The sequence below is a fragment of the Vipera ursinii genome (assembly GCF_947247035.1).
Source record: "Vipera ursinii genome assembly, chromosome: 1".
Classification (NCBI taxonomy): Eukaryota; Metazoa; Chordata; class Lepidosauria; order Squamata; family Viperidae; genus Vipera; species Vipera ursinii.
The window spans coordinates 43,915,553-43,932,593 of record NC_139512.1 but is presented as its reverse complement, the minus strand read 5'-3'; the positions used below and the strand labels follow the sequence as shown (position 1 = coordinate 43,932,593).

The window sequence follows — 17,041 nt, the reverse complement described above, 5'->3', positions numbered from 1 at the left end:
GGAGGCCACCGTTTCCGTGGGGTTTAACAGTCGTGAAAAGCACCTGGTGGTTGTAGTGGTAGAGGGCCGGAGAGCCAGCCTAGTCGGCCTAGACTGGTTTGAGGCCCTGGGAATCGTCATCTCATGGATCCACTGGATCCAGGGAGAGTCCATTGAGGCCATCTGCAAAGAGTTCGCAAATGTCTTCGATGGGACACTGGGTAGGTACACAGGGCCCCCCATCTCATTCAAACTAAACCCAAACATTCTTCCCATTAGGGTCAGGCCGCGGCGAGTTCCCTTCGCACTCAAGCACAAGATCAAGTTCGAACTAGATAAGCTGGTGGCCCAGGGAATCTTAGAGCCCATAGATGGGGGGGAATGGGAGACCCCGATAGTCACCCCACTCAAAACCAACGGGGAGGTGAGGATCTGCACCGACTACAAGTGCTCGGTGAACCGCGCCCTAAACCCCCACGGTCAGCCACGTTCTCGCTTCCCTCCAAGGCGGCGCCATCTTTGCAAGGCTCGATCTTGCGCAGGCATACCAGCAACTCACGGTCACCCGGGCAACGGCTGATGCCCATACGATAGTGACTCACAGGGGAGCGTTCAGGGTGAACAGGCTGCAGTTTGGGATCAGCGTAGCTCCTGGCATTTTCCAGGAGATCATGGAGAAGACGCTCAGGGGCATTCCGGGGGTTTGTCCTTATTTTGATGACGTCCTGATCGCAGGAGCATCAACTGAAGAACTGGCAGGTAGGCTGAGGGAGGTCCTAACCAGGCAGCGCACTGCTGGGGTCAAATTGAAGAGGGAGAAGTGCAGCATAGGGGTCCAATCCACAGAATTTCTGGGATTCAGGGTAGATGCTAAGGGAATCCACCCCACAGAGTCCAAGGTGAGGGCAATCAAACTGGCACCCACACCCAAGAACAAGGCAGAGTTACAGGCGTTCCTGGGGCTGCTTAACTTCTATCACACATTCCTCCCACACAAGGCAGCCATTGCAGAGCCACTTCACAGGTTACTGGACAAGCAGGCAGCATGGGTCTGGACATCTGTCCACGACCAAAGTTTCAGAGCCTTAAAGGCACTACTGTCGGATAAGTCCACAGTAACCCACTTCATCGAGTCAAAGCCCATATGCATCGCGTGTGATGCATCCCCTTATGGTGTGGGTGCAGTACTAAGTCACCTCGAGCCTAATGGGGCTCAAATCCCCATAGCTTACTATTCCAGGACGCTGTCTGGAGCAGAGAGGAACTACGCCCAAATTGATAGGGAAGCCCTGGCAATCGTGGCCGGAATCAAGAAGTTCCACAATTATCTGTATGGCAGGGAGTTCACTGTCTACACAGACCACAAGCCCCTGCAAGGCCAATTCACAACGGACAAACAGACCCCCCAAATACTGTCCCCCAGAATGCTCCGGTGGTCCATCTTCCTTGCAGCGTACAATTGCAAGCTGGTGCACAAGCCAGGGAAGGAGATGGGCCACGCAGACGGCCTAAGCAGGCTACCCATAGACACCACTGAACCAGACCCAGCACCAGCAACACAAATCCTAGCCCTGCAGAATCAGAATGCCCAGTACATGTTAAGGACATTGCAACCAGCACAGCTGCTGACAACATCTTGAGCAGGGTACACGCATGGGTTTGCACGGGGTGGCAGGACAAGTCTCTGGGGCCTGAGTTCCAGGCCTATTTCACCAGGTGACATGAGCTCTCCACGCACCGGGGTTGCCTCCTTTGGGGAAGCAGGGTCATCATTCCCACCGCAGTCCAGGGCAGGGTATTGGAATCCTTACATGAGGGACATCCGGGGGTGGTTAGGATGAAGGCACTGGCCAGAAGCTACCTCTGGTGGCCAGGGCTGGACAAGGACATTGAGGATTGGGTCAAGGCCTGTTATACATGCCAGAGATCCAGGCCAGAGATGCCTCATGCCCCAGTGCACAGGTGGGAAGCCACACACACACCCTGGTCCCGCATTCACATTGACTATGCGGGGCTGTTCCAGGGCCAACTGTTCTTAGTGGTAGTGGATAGCCACTCTAAGTGGTTGGAGGTAGTCCCTGTCCCCAACATGACCTCAGCAAGGACAATCCAGGTGCTCAGAGCCCTCTTTGCCACACACAGTCTCCCCAACGTAATTGTGTCTGATAACAGGCCTCAGTTTACCGCTACTGATTTTCAGGCATTCTTGAAGGTGAATTGGAGGTCAGTCCAACCAAAAATGACTCAGAACCAGAACTAGAAGAGGATGGCCTCCTACAACCAATGCTGCTCAACCCAGCACAAGGGCATCGTGAGCCCGCTGCCCAAGTCCAGGGCCAAGCCACACCCAGACGGTCCATCAGACCCCACAGGGCACCGGCATACCTAGCGGACTATGTGTGCAAGTGACCACCCCACAGTTGCATTGTATTAACACACAGTGTATATAGTTATGTAGCTAGTTGTAATATTGTTCTATAGTTGTTATGTGGTTCTTCTCTAAGGGGGGAGGGGTGTTATATATGCAGGCACCTGCATAGCAACAGCCACCAGGGGGCGTTGGCCTGAACGGTTTTGGCGGGAAACCTACAGTAGTTTCGGCAGGAAACCTAGGGCCAACCCCATTGGCTGGCCGCCTACCTGGCTAGGTATTTAAGGAAGGCCGGTACCCTCATTCTCCAGTACGCTAACCCCCCCAATAAAGAGCTGAACACGTACTCCGGCTGGCGTCACTTCCTTGCGTCGGACCCACTACATTACACTTACATAAATGTAATTCAGGATTGGAAAACCTAAAAGATCACAAGCAATGAAAATTCTGTAAAATTTATGTTGGTTAAATTTTCAAATCATGCTGAAGATTAAGAGACTAATGCAAAAGGTTCATGGGAATTTTTTTTAAAAAAAGGATTGTTGAAGCGTCTGAAAAGAAAAAATGACTTCAACTAGGTGTTTGAGGACTCAGTTATTGATGGTACCTTGACATTTTTTGAAGTGGTGTCATGAGTTCATTGTGCAGAACTTATCACAATGAACTTTCTAGGATAATGGGGAGAGAGACAGTTCTTGGTCCACTAAGCTATTACATTAAAAAAAATGTTATGTTGTATTCAATATTGAGAGCCAATTTTGTGTAGTGGTTAAGATGATGTATTAGAAACCAGAGATCTGTGAATTCAAGGCCTCCCTTAACAATGAAAACTGACTGGGTGACTTTGAGCCAATTACTCTTTCTCTTTGTTATGTATATAGAGTTCTTACAGCATTGAGCCACTGACACCACCAGGTGGCGACATACTCTGTCCAGATTGGCTGGATAGTCCATGGCGGGAAATCCAGATGAGGAGATTGGTCCCAGGTTCACCTGGCTAGGTGTATATGAAGGACCAACAGTGGCCTTTGTTCCCAGTCTGGTGTGTCCATTCAATAAAGAGTGATCTGATGCTGTAACCTGTTGTCCAAGTCGTCCATGCGGTCCAGACTTGCAATATAACACTCTTAATTCTCAATATAGAATTTGTACATATGTACTGTATGTACAGTATGTATGTATCTACAGGTATGAATGAAATGTGGGATAAAAAAATTATAATGAAACCGTGCACCCATGACTTTAAAGTGACATAAAGCTGTTGGTGGCTGAAATATATATTGTGGTAGCTACTAAAAAGAAATTGGATCTTTGTCATGAGATGAACTCTCAGGGTAAGGATGACAGGTATTATTTTAAACCATTGTTGAGAGTATATTCTGTAGCCAATTTTACTATATTTTATTTCCACTTACTGGAATGGTGGCAGTTGCTTGTAGGATCACAGAACAATTACACACACAAACACATACACACACACACACACACACACCTTCTCTGGGCTCTGTCTTAGGTCCACTATTTTTCAATATCTTCATCAATGATTTAGAGGGGGGGAATAGAAGAAGAATGTATCAAATTTGCAGATGACACCAAGCTGCCAGGAATAGCCAACACTTCCAAATATAGCCTCAAGAAACAGAAGGATTTTGATGGACTTGAATACTGGGCCTTATCTCATAAAATGAAATTCACTGGTGAAAAAAGTAAGGTTCTACATGTAGGCAAGAAAACCAAATGCACAGGTATAGTATTGGTGGAACCAGACATGAAGTATTAATACCATTTTACAATGCCTTGATAAGATCACACTTGGAATATTCCATCCAGTTTTGGTTGCCACGATGTAAAAAAGATGTTGAGATTCTAGAAGGAGTGGAGAGAAGAGCAACAAAGATGATTAGGGACTAGATTCTAAAACATGAAAAACAGCTGCAAGAATTGGTTATGTCTAGTCTAGTGAAAAGGAGAGAGGGGGTGATATGACAGCAGTCTTCCAGTATCTAAGGGGATGACACAAAGAAGAGTGGATCAACCTATTTTCCAAAGCACCTGGAGGCAGAACAAGAAGCAATGGATGGAAACTAATTAAGGAGAGAAGCAACCTAGAACTAAGGAGAAATTTCCTGACAGTGAACAATCAGTGAAATCACTTGCCTCCAGAAGTTGTGGATGCTCCAACACTTTTAAGAAGAGATTAGACAACTGTTTGTCTGCAATGGTATAGGGTCTCCTGATTGAGCAGGGTTTGGATTAGAAGGTCCCTTCCAACTCTGTTATTCCTGTATGTATGGTAAGTATGTATGTATGTATAGATGGAAGGATGGATGGATAAACATATTATAATGATAACATGCACCCATTTGTTGTAAGAACAAATTTCTTAGAAAAATTGCAGGCACCTGAGCTGCCTTCTTTAAAGCTGCAACTTTGTAACTAGTATCATAGTAGATCCACTTTTTAAAAGCTGTGCAGCCACCAGCAAACAGAGTAAAGCAACTGAACAAAATAGTTTTACCTTCAAAGGGACTCCAGAGGCGGAAAAAAATATAGTGGCACAGCAAGGAAATGTGCAGTATGGACAGTTGCAGATTACCTATAACTGTATAATTGTTGTAGAAATAGTAATTGGCATACCACTGTAGAAATAATAGTAATAGAAGAGAACATAGGATAGAGACAACAGAAAAGCTCACATATGGATTTGTAAGTGATACATTTCATTTTTATATCTTGGGGATTTTTTTCAAAACATCTCCCCAACCTTTATAGGGAGATACTTAAAAATCACCTGCCCAACATCCAGTGTTTTTGTGGCTCTTTTGTATCTGGGTTAGTCTAATTAGGTATAGTTTAAAAAAGAACTTGATAATCCTCAAAATGGGTTCAAGGTTTTTGGTATTGCAAAAGTTATTTGAAATCATCCGCTACTACCATATTGTTAAAAATGGACACCTTCTAGGTCATTCTGTTGTGGGGGGAAAAAACATTGATGGAGAGCTCAAAGGAGACATGCTGTGTAACCTTTTTGAAGGTTCTGATTTATATTTCCTTTCTGGCATTCAGAACAAACTTCCCCAACTGAGTTGCTATAGTATAAATTGGGGGCAAGCCAATATGTCATTTGCCATTAAGATGTAGGAATGAATAACTTTCAAACCACAAGACTTTGTTTGCTTTCTAGTAGGAACAAATGAAGTCACCATTGGCCAAAATCCTATTAGATTCTCAGTCTTCAACTCTTTTTTTCCCCTTGTCAGTTTCATCTTTTAATATTGATATTAAATGCACACTATGTAAAAGGTCAAATAAATTAAGCAACTGTGATGGAAATGACATCTTTGTTCCTTTGTGTGTTCAGGAATCGTTCACAAGCAAAAAAAAATATCTATTTTCAACTATACATTTAATAGTGGCACCAAGTCAAGTACTTTACACACTGTCATCAATGGAAAAAAATTAAGTTATGTTTAAACCAGCCATTCTGGTAATAATGCTCTTTTTATTCAGAATGGAACTCTGGATCAGGAAAGTTGGAAATAAGAATTGTTTTCATCCCTAACTGAAATTTCTTCAATTATCCATGGGTAAAAGAGGACCCAGATTGTTGGGGGCAATAAGCTGACTTTGTAATAATGCCGCTGGGGGGGTCGAAAGCCCTAATAAGCAGGCATATACATAGAATGAAGGCTATTGCTTAAGCACATTGATTTGTGCTTAGATTGTAAGCCGCCCTGAGTCTTCGGAGAAGGGCGGGATATAAATGGGATTAATAAAAAAAAGTATAAGAATGCCTCTAGAGCAAGTATCTTTTTTAGAACATATTCTTTAGATGTTGTATGAAGTAACACAAAAGTATGTAAAAATGTAAAAATGAGGGGGGACTACATAATAAAATGCAAAAGGAAGTGAAAAGATAATAAGGTAAAAATCTAATACAAAATCAACCAAATAAAAGCAAAATTTACAAAATTAAACTAGCCAAGCAATGAAATAAATGATATATTAGCAAACACACATTAGCCTTGATGGAGCAGTGGGCTAATGCCTCCTTAAGTAACACCAGCTGCCTGCAATTAGTGCAGGTTCACATCCCACCAGGCTCAAAGTTGACTCAGCCTTCCATCCTTCCGAGGTAGGTAAAATGAGGACCCAGATTGTTGGGGGCAATAAGCTGACTTTGTAATAATGCCACTGGGGGGGGCGAAAGTCCTAATAAGCAGGCATATACATAGAATGAAGGCTATTGCTAAGCATATTGATTTGTGCTTTAAATTGTAAGCCGCCCTGAGTCTTCGGAGAAGGGCGGGATATAAATGGGATTTTTTTTAAAAAATAAGACAACTATCTTGAATTAGGAAAGATTATATTTTCCCTTCATGAATCAGATTAAAAGGATTATTCAACAAAAAATGAACCACAGAAAGTAACAGTTACCCATAATGCCTACTGCATTGCATTATATTTCCATCCATGTGAACCAGAAAAGAATTAAGAACTGTCACAATTTTTCTAAGAGGTTAAGAAGCTCAGAGTTACACTGAGTATTCCTACAGCCCAGAATAGTCCCTTTCTTCCTAATAGTTTCTTTCAAATCTTAAAAAAAAAACTCATGTTGTTTAGAATCTCCCTGAGATCTCTGGACATACTAGATATTTTCTTTCTTCGGATCCATTCTAAAAATAGTTCATGAATCATTATATTGCTGCCTTTAAATGTAACCATCATTTCTAAATATTTTATCATTCCTCATTGTCTTGCTACTTTGTTTTTTAAAAAAAATAATAAAATAATTTGTAATCTTAAAAAAACTTAAAGAAATAGAAGCACTAAATAAAAGTATAAACTAAGAAGGAAAAGATATTTTTCTTATATTTTATATTTATCAACAGTCGGTGGTTTACCAATGAATTCACTATTATACTATGAACAGCACAACATCTTAATGTAAGATATCTCAGTATCTCTGCCTTATTGCAGCATCCCTTTGCATTTTACCCATGGATTGATAGAATATATTGCCTTTTCTAAAATAGATCACACATTTCCAACAGCCATTCCTTGACATCTGAAATAATATCATTTTCCATTTCTTAATATAATTTTTTGCCACCCCATGTGCTCAATACAACTACCATTCCTGATAAACAGTTAAATTCCAAAGTTTTAGTATATAAATCAACATTAATTTAACATCTTTTATCTTTATACTGTAGATTTGTAAAAAGTCTAGTGAAAGTCTAGTCCAGTGAAAAGAAGATCTAGGGGTGACATGATAGCAATGGGAGTTGAAGTCCATGAGTCATAAAAGAGCCAAGGTTGCCTACCCCTGGTATAGAGTCTCCTGCTCAAGCAGGGGGTTGGACTAGAAAACTTCCAAGGTCCCTTCTAATTCTGTTTTTCTGTTATTATTATGTATCAACTAGTACAGGCATGTCAAACTGCCAGCCCATAGGCTGGATGCGTCATGCCAAAACCGCACCCACCCCCATTGCCGGCAATGGAGAAAAAGACGCAATACATCATGTGACATTACGTGACATCATGAGCTTGACATGCCTGAACTAGCATATAATATATCAGCTATTCCTAGAAATGGATCTATTAGCATGCTTGGTGCCATCTATGAAGTCTTCTCTTTGTAGTCTTCTCTTTCAATAGGCCATTACACTAAGAGTACTTCAGTTCACTAGAGTTCCTATGATATTGTCTGAAAAGATTGAAAGCAGTTTCCACGGGGTGTGTCAGTTCTCTGCTAATTAGCCAACATTCCTCATACAGAAAATATCAATTGAATGAAGTCATGATTTTGTCTGAAAAAGTGCTAACCAATCTTGACTCCTGCTGGTAGGATGTTGTAGTGACAATATGGAGGACCATTGTTATTTCAAGGAATTTAGCAACATATTTTGATTTCTCTTTCATATTAAGAAAAGTTTTATAGTTTAAAACTCATTCTCAGCTAACATTTTTGCTAGTCACACTTTGTTGAATAAAGAATAAGAGGTGATAGGAGAAAACTTTGCATAGCTGCAAAGATTTTCTTACCCGTGAAAATCTCCAACTTTTGAGTCATGTGCCATCCACTTAAGGTCACATTTTGCAGTCTTGTGCCTATCGAAGCAGGGCCAAGAAATCATGATGCCAGATTTTAATAAAAAAAAACCTAATACTAGCCTTTAAACTGGGATTCCTGCACAGAACCTAACACTTGGTACTGCAGAAATTAGCCAGCCTTAGCGTATTTCTACTGTTGTTATTAATCAGCTCCTGGCAGCTTCTAAAATATTTAGGTATCATCTTGCTAGTTATGTATGCATTTTATGATATGCTTTTAAATTTGTTTGCTACAGTTGTATAATAAAGCTTAAAAACTTTTTATTTATGATATGCTTATTGTTTCTGGATCCAAATGAATCTTTTGAACTGAGATTTAGCAAAACAGATTAGTATGCTAGGTGTGTGTGTGACAGAGAGAGAGACAGAGAGAATGCTTCAAAACCAGCAAGTAGCTTTGTGTGAAACTCAAAAAGCATACAATAAGAACTATATGTTCTAATTAGCCAGCCAAATATAATGTTCTGGCAGCAACATTTTGGACCAACATAAGCTTCAAGAGGTTTTCAAATGAAGGCTGACATAGAAAGCACTATTAGCACTAATTGGAAAAAGTGTCCCAGGCTAAATAGAACATATTATGAAACTTTTATTTGTTGGTAGCAGTATTTATATGCCATGTAACTGTGAAAACTCAATATATAATAAGATCATTTGACATAAAAAAATTGTGCCATGCTAGGAAAGGATGCTCTTAATTCAGTGTGGTGCTCACACACTAAATCTGTGGCCAGAACATTAGAAGAGAGAAAAGATTTGGAAAGTGCATAGGAAGTGGAAGAAAATAATCCATTCTGCCAGGAGTCTCTCTTCTGTTGGCAAATACAGTAGATATAATCAAATGCTTTTATATTATACAGAATATAAATGTAAGAGAATTTTTTTGTGAATGTATCCTCAAATTGCCTGTTTTCCTAATGCTGCAGTTCTCAATTTAATAGCAATAGCACTTAGACTTAAATGAGCACTTTGCAGCGCTCTCTAAGTACTTTACAGAGTTAGCATATGGCCCCCCAACAATTTGGGTTCCCAGTTTATGGACCTCGGAAGGATGGAAGGCTGAGTCAACTTTGAGCCAGTGTGAATCAAACTGCCAAACTCCTGGCAGCCAGCAGTTAGCAGGATTAGCCTGCAATACTGCATTTTAAACACTGCGCAACCACACCTCTTTAGTATGTCAACTTTGTTTACATACTAAAATAGCTATAATAGGAAAAGATACATAACTGGGAGGAAATATATGCATGAAAATCAGTATAATTACAATGAAACTGTGATTTAATGGGCCATTCAGAGGGATCTGTTAAAACCAAATGTCCAAAATTACATTTTCACATCAGTTTACAAGTGGCTTTTGGTGTCATATGCAGTAAAACCTCAGTTTAACAGACAAACCCTCAATTTAAATGGGAGTGAAGTCCAAACAAAAGAAAACTGTTCATTGTATCCAATGCACATTGAAGTGAGGTCCATTAAAGTCTAGCAAGGGTTTGCTTTATTTAAAACTATTATTATTTCTGAAGTTTTCTAATTTGTCAGACTGATACAGAAATTTAATAGACTAGATTACATGCATCCAAAACTGAGATGAGCCAGAAATAGATTGATTCATACCATCTTTATTTCTGTATGGTGTGCCCACTGATATGCCACAAACATCCCATAGACTGGGATCATTGTCTTTGGCAGAACTTCTAAGAAACCTTTGCACAGTGATCTAAAAGCCATGTTTCAGAACTGTTGTTAAACTAATTTGAAAGAGAATGCTTTTTAATAAATCCAAGTAGCAGTTAGAATAAAGATGTTATCCAACATCAGATGGTTCAAATGATATATTTCCAGAAACTAAAACAGTGCCATTTAATTTATAGATAACACACCCCTAGCTAGTTAAAACATGTTGAGTCTCAAAGAAAATGCAAACAGTTCTATGATAAAGTCTTTGGTTTGGTGTAGAAAAGATATATGCTCTGAAATTGTGGGACAGCCTGTATATTTCTGTGTTTTCTATGCATAATACAATCAGTAAATCTCATTTCTCTAAATGTCAGGCTAAACATAATCTGTCTGACCTAACTAAACTCAGATAGGTCACAAAGCACTTTGTTCGGTGGCATTTTTCTTCTTTTTCTTTTCAAATATTACTGCCTAAATCTTACTTCAGTTCTGGAGAAGACATTCCTGTTCATCAGAGAGAGTGAAATACACATGAAAAAATTCAAGCATGTGGCAATTTCCCCTCAAGAGAAACCATTTCGTTTCTTTCTTTTTTTCTTTTTAAAATCTTAATCATGCTAAAACTCATGTGAACAGAAGTAATGCCTAAAGCATCCACCTTTCATCAGCTCATTCCACTTGTGTATCCAGAGTAAACACTCCTCAAACCAACTCTTTGCTGGAAGTTTTGGTGAAAGAAAAATCTTCATCAGGGTCCAGTCCCAGCTGGGAACAAACAAAATGGAGACTGCTTTAGAAAGAAGGTTGTAGTTTATTGAAGAGCAGAACCACAAAACATGTGGCTCTGGAGCAGTTGACCACATGTAGCTGGGAGTGATGGGTTTTTATACCTTCTTGGGCTCTTGTGTTTGAGGTTGTTTCCTGTTCTTGTGGCATGAACTTTGACCTGAGCTTTTGAGCATGTCCTTTTGGTATTCTGATGGTGATGGGATAATCCTATTATGTCCTAAAGGTCATGTCTTTAGAGTTTGGGTGGGATATGTAGTTTTTAGGGGTCTTTGTCTTTCTAATATCATCAGCTCCAAGCTTCCTGGCTTTAGTCTTCCAGAATGAATCACGAAATCTGCATTTCTATAGAGCTGGTTTCTGCTCTGGATAGGGAGAGGGGGTTGGTTTCTGTGGGCTGGTTTTGTCTTAGATTTTCTCCCATTATTCCTTTGGGAAAATATAATATTCTGCCTTTTTAATATTCCCCAAAATATTTCTCGGGTGTGTGTGTGCTGTCCTCCCACAGTTTCAAAAGCAAAAGAACAACCAGCCCAGTTAATTAACCAGAAATGGTGATTGCCCCAGTGGATAATCCACAGAGAGAAAGAAATAGCTACGAAGCACAAAAGCAAAGAAACAGGATTGCAGGATTGCTTCAGTTCATGTATTTCTTAATGAAGGCTAAATCAAATGGTGGAGAAATCAGAGTCAATTCTTAAAGAAAACTTCATTTTTCCCCTACCACATAAAAAAGTGGCTAATACCATAACCATGTACATTAATGAAAGTTACTCCATAAAGAAAGGCCCAAACTCAAGCAATTGAGTTGGACAACTGGAACATTGTTTTTCCCCTGAAAAACAGGGAATATACTTCTGTTTTGAAAAGGCTCAGAGTACCCTTCTGTGTTCTTATTAGAACAGCTTTTGTGGCTATTAATTGCACAAATAAATTACAGTGCTGTTTGAAGGAAATTGGAAGCAGGGAAATAAAAAAAATAGCATGCACTTGTGATCCCTGGTCTAGGGCAGTGTTTTTTCAAAAGTGTTTAACCTGACAATTTTAAGATGTGCATCTATTTAAAACTTCTCATAATTAAACCTGACCATTTTTCCCTAATTGGGGTGGCAGGTTAAAATGTTTAAAAGGAGTGGTGTATGCTTTATTAATTCCCCCCCCCACACACACACTATTTTCACCTTTATGCCTTTCCTGGTAAAAGAATATAAAGCCATGAGAAAAAAGGTGGAAAATTTCAGTCTCAGTTATCAGGTTGACATCAGAACTACAAGAATCATACCCTTTGAGGTTGTCCATCACTGATCTAGTGAAGTGCTTTTAAACTTGGCAACTTTAAAATGGGTGGACTTCAGCTCTCAGAATTCTTCAGCCAGGGGGAGTTGGTCCACCCATCATAAAGTTGCTCCCCCCAAAAAAATATTTACTTTAAAAATACTAGAGTAGTGCATGACTAATATTTCATTTATCATAAATGAATATTTTCAGTTAAAATGATGAGGAAGCTTGGAAAAGCTAAAGCTTCCCAAACTGCTAAATATATTGGCTGATTTCATTCAAAAGTCTTCTGCCTTAAATGATACATGGAGACAAACATTTTTCTTATCTCACATCTTAGAAATTCTATCTCAGAACTTTTTATATTTATTTTTTTGAAGCTTACTTTAACAGAGCTGTGTCTGCTCTGTCCTCTTTAAATTTCCAAATCTGTCCCTGCATTGCATACACAAACACACACACACACACAAACACAGAGAGAGAGAGAGAGAGAGAGAGAGAGAGAGAGAGAGACTTCTTCCTTTCTGATGTGCTTCTTGGAGAAAATTATTGATAATAATGACTCAAGAGAGTAGTTTGGGACAGAAATAAAAGAATGTTATCCAGCTGCAGCACATATTACTATAATATAGAGAGGATAAATAGGTTAGCCAAAAATAATTATAGCTGGAATTTGACTAGAAGATTCAGCTGACACCTCTACTCTTGCAATTCTTCCCTTGAGTCTCTTACAATGAACTCTATAGTAAAATGATATGAGAACGCTTACGTTACCACTGACCATGCTGTGTCTGCTCTGTGTCTGGTAATACATGATCACTCACGGTTTAATAGCTTTTATGAGAACTGTAATATAGTTTAACAACATTAACACTTTGACAGGTTGGGGGGGAAGTCATAAACCCCAGCTACCAGCTTCTATTTCATTCTCTACATTTCAGATTTTGTACTATCTTTTTGACAGGCCTAGAATTTATAAAGGATGTATTGATATAGTTGTAGATTTTTCACTGTTTTAAAACCAGCGGGACACCTGGGAACTAAAATTCAGAAATTCAAAGCCAGAAAGGCAAAAATCTGTTGGTGTAAGAAGGCACTTTTCCTTTACTTATTCTTTGTTTACTTGAGCTTCTTAATACCATAATGATTGATCTTCAAGCTAGTCTCTTCAACAGTACTAAAGGTGAGGTGTTCAGCCATCTTAAGTCCTTCAGCACTGATGATGTTAACTAGTTCGGGTAATGAAACGTCTGCAAGAAAACAACAAAGCTCAAGAATCCTTCATTTCAACCCTGAGCTACAAATATTCTTCTTTATTGACATCTTAAGCCCTAATGCAGCCTATAGCATTTAGGCTACACACCTCTCAGATTATTGAATCATCTACTTTGTAGGGCTAAGAAATGGAATTCATAGGCAGAGATGCTAGTACTTGCTTATGTATTCCATAGTACATCTCCATTCCATTTAGTTGGAAGAGGAGAGGCTAAATTTTAAAACTGCTTAACATTTACAATGAAAGGAATCCTCATAAACATCACCCTTAGGCAATAGAAAAGGAAATTTAGATGATTAGGATTCTTTGTCTATAGGCTTGGATGAGGTCAAGCTGTAGGATCATTGGAAATATAATAAAGAATAAATTGTGGCATGCATGAAGAAATGAAGGTTAGAATATGGGAAATGCAACAGAGGAAGGGGAATTGTCAAGATAAATAAGAAGCTGGTTTGTCAGTTTCTACCCTGTCACTGTTCTGTTTTTTAATCTATCAAGACTTGGTAGTGGATACAGCAAACTGTTGTATGATGTATATATCCTTCTTGCCCACATCAGTTTGGTGCTAGGATAGCACTTAATCTAAGCTTGTGAAATACATTTTTTGCTTTGTTTGTGTTAGTTTTCAAAATTAGAATTCCATGATTCATAGGCTTCAGAAAATAGCAAAATGGTGGCTCAAAAATTATAAGTAATCTACCAAATCTGGCCACGAATAATCTACTAAATCTGACTTGCAAATATGCAGGTAATCATTGGGTGGCAACAAAGAGTAGGAGTTTTCTGAATATCTTTTCTGCCATCTAGCAGTTGTCCAGATTTGTGCAGCATATACAGTAGACTATGGATAACCTTTTTTCACTCACATAAACCAACATCCAGATTATTAAAAACTGGATTTTCTAGTATTCAAAGACATCAACATTACTAATCTACTATAAACAGAGATTTAATGTTCTCTTGTCTGCATGACTATCTCCTAGTTTCCCTGCATCTGTTTTTGGCTGTTTCTTACTACATCTCCTCCTTATTTGTCTCCTGTTATTCCTTAAAGTTCCATTCCCAAATTTCTGGAATCTGTGTCCAGCTCAGAGTCTCCACGATAAGAATTCATATGGACCATTTCTGAACTACTTAGAGGTTTAAACAGAAAGACTGGCAGTACTCACTCTAACCAGTACTCTATAGATCCAAAACTCTGCTACTGACAAGGAATACAGAGATTATGCCCTAGGCTTCTTTCAAGTGTGTTAATTGAAAAGAAATTGTATGGTAGAATGGCCAGGAGTGATCTAAGCAGAAGCACACATATTCACTGATTTTGGGACAATCAGTACCAATCTGGATCATCATTCCAATTCTATTCTTCAAATGGTAATGGGACTAAAATAATGCTGCACTGAACATTTATTCTACATGTTTCACTAGTCTCAATCAAACAGTATTTCACAATTTTTTCAAAGAAAAATAAAATTGTGATAATATTCCCGAAGGTGGAATGTAAGGTGATTGTGCTATTATTGTAAAAATGATTTTGCCATAGATGTAGATGTAATGAATAAAGACAAATATGCGTGTCCCAGGATAATGTTGCAGGATCCAATCTGGGTCGGTCCCTGGGACCAGAGGTTTAGTCTTCCAATCTTTCAGACTCATGCTGGAGCCCATCTTCAAGAAACTTCTCTCTGACCAGAATGTTGAAATTTGTAGATGTCCTTTCTTTTGTCATACTGCTGGCTCTCTTATCTATAGCTTCCCTGACTTCTCACACTCCAGTTAAATTGTAAGAGAAGATCTCATAGGAATTCATCCTATAGGCTTTTCCAAGGCCAGGAAATAGGAACAGGCAGGAGGGTGTTGAATGATGTTTATATATGCATATATAATAAGAAGAAAAGCAATAACACCGCCGCCTCCTCTTTGCATATAATAAAGTCCAAACCACCACCAACTCTTTGTAAGCCCAGACAACTTCCAGAAAATTGGAAAGCAGATTTTATTTGCTACCTATAGATATACTGTATAACAAAAGAATAAAGGCGGTGCATGCATGTTACATTGTCTGTGACCTAGTTTCTTCATGACACCTTATCTATCATTCTAAGTGATAAGTAAGGTCTTTTAAAATACATAGTACATCTCCCATCAATATCTTATGCCCAAGTGCACTCAAAGTACTGGCTTTCTTTTTAGAAAATGAACTCTATGCAAATTCACTATCAAATGTCTTAATCAAGTGATTCTATCAATTAATAGAGACTGTAACTGTATTTTTGATGTCTGAAAATATTAATATATTCCAACTGCCTATAGAACATTTTTATCCAATATAATGTGATAACTTTTTAAAATAAAACATAAAAAAATTGATGAAGAACTATAATAGGTAGATTGCAAGTGGGAACACACAGATCCATTGGCACATGAAGAATAGGATAAACAAATTCAAACTTCATTAACCTAAATAAATCTGCATTAACTTACATGATCAACAGAACTGAGCACTCCTTGCTCTCTTTTAATTGTATTCATCTCAAATCTGTTATTGTATTCTTTACTGAAGGGACTATTATTGCTGCAAATTTCATCACATTTTACATCAGGGGTGTCAAACTGCCGGCCCATGGGCCAGACGCGTCACCAGGAAACCACACCCACCCATTGCCAGCAATGGGAAAAAAGCTCCGATATGTCATACAACATATTTTAACGTCACAAGTTTGACATGTCTGTTCAATATGAAGCCAGTAAATGTAACAGGTATTTCTAAAAATCACATGAACATTAATATAGTTTTCATCTGCCAAAGTTAACTGAAACATCAGTCTTAGCAAATTTTGGCAGATTAACCCTTGTCTTGTTCTGTAAATATTTTATTCTGATTAAAAAAAAGACATTTGTGTTATTCTCATGGTACATAATGGGAGAACAGAATTCCATTCTTCTTCTCACTTCAAATCTGACATCATTTTGTATTAGATTGTTTTCTAAGGAATCCCAGGCTATATTTGCATTTTTAGTGGCTTGCCCAGTCCCAAATCAGATTGTCTGGTCTCTGCAAATCTGGTATAAAACAATTCAGTATTAGGAATATGCAACACATAGTTTTCCAGAAATGGAATACTCTGGAGAACTTTACAATCTTCTGATTCTTCTCCAAATCATACTCATATGTTTAGTGGTTGTTCAAAAAATGCTTTACCATATACCAGACATGTTCTGTTTCCCAACAGATCCATTTGATCTGGCACATCACATGTAAAACTGCATTACATCCTTCCAATTTGGAAGATTAACCGCTATACAACCACAAAATCACACCTGGGACAGCCAGGTGATCCTAGAATAATAACTTTTGCCCCTACTCATTAAGAATACTTTTCCAGCAAACAATTCTGACACAATTTTTGTCAGTAATATCCACTAAAAAAGAGAATCAGTGCAGTAGAATTTGCTTTGGTTTGTGTTTTTGTAAGAACACAAAACAGTTTTCAGATGGGAGAGGAACATGGAGAAAAAAATCACATTAGAATTTCATGTGTTTTTTAGTGGCTTCT

The 17,041-nt window shown here is 38.9% G+C and overlaps 1 protein-coding gene across 1 annotated transcript in view; it reads right to left on the bottom strand.

Moving 5' to 3' along the window:
* GALC (galactosylceramidase) overlaps positions 1-17,041 on the bottom strand; it is a 782,116-nt gene that overhangs the window by 604,519 nt on the left and 160,556 nt on the right. The window lies entirely within an intron of this gene.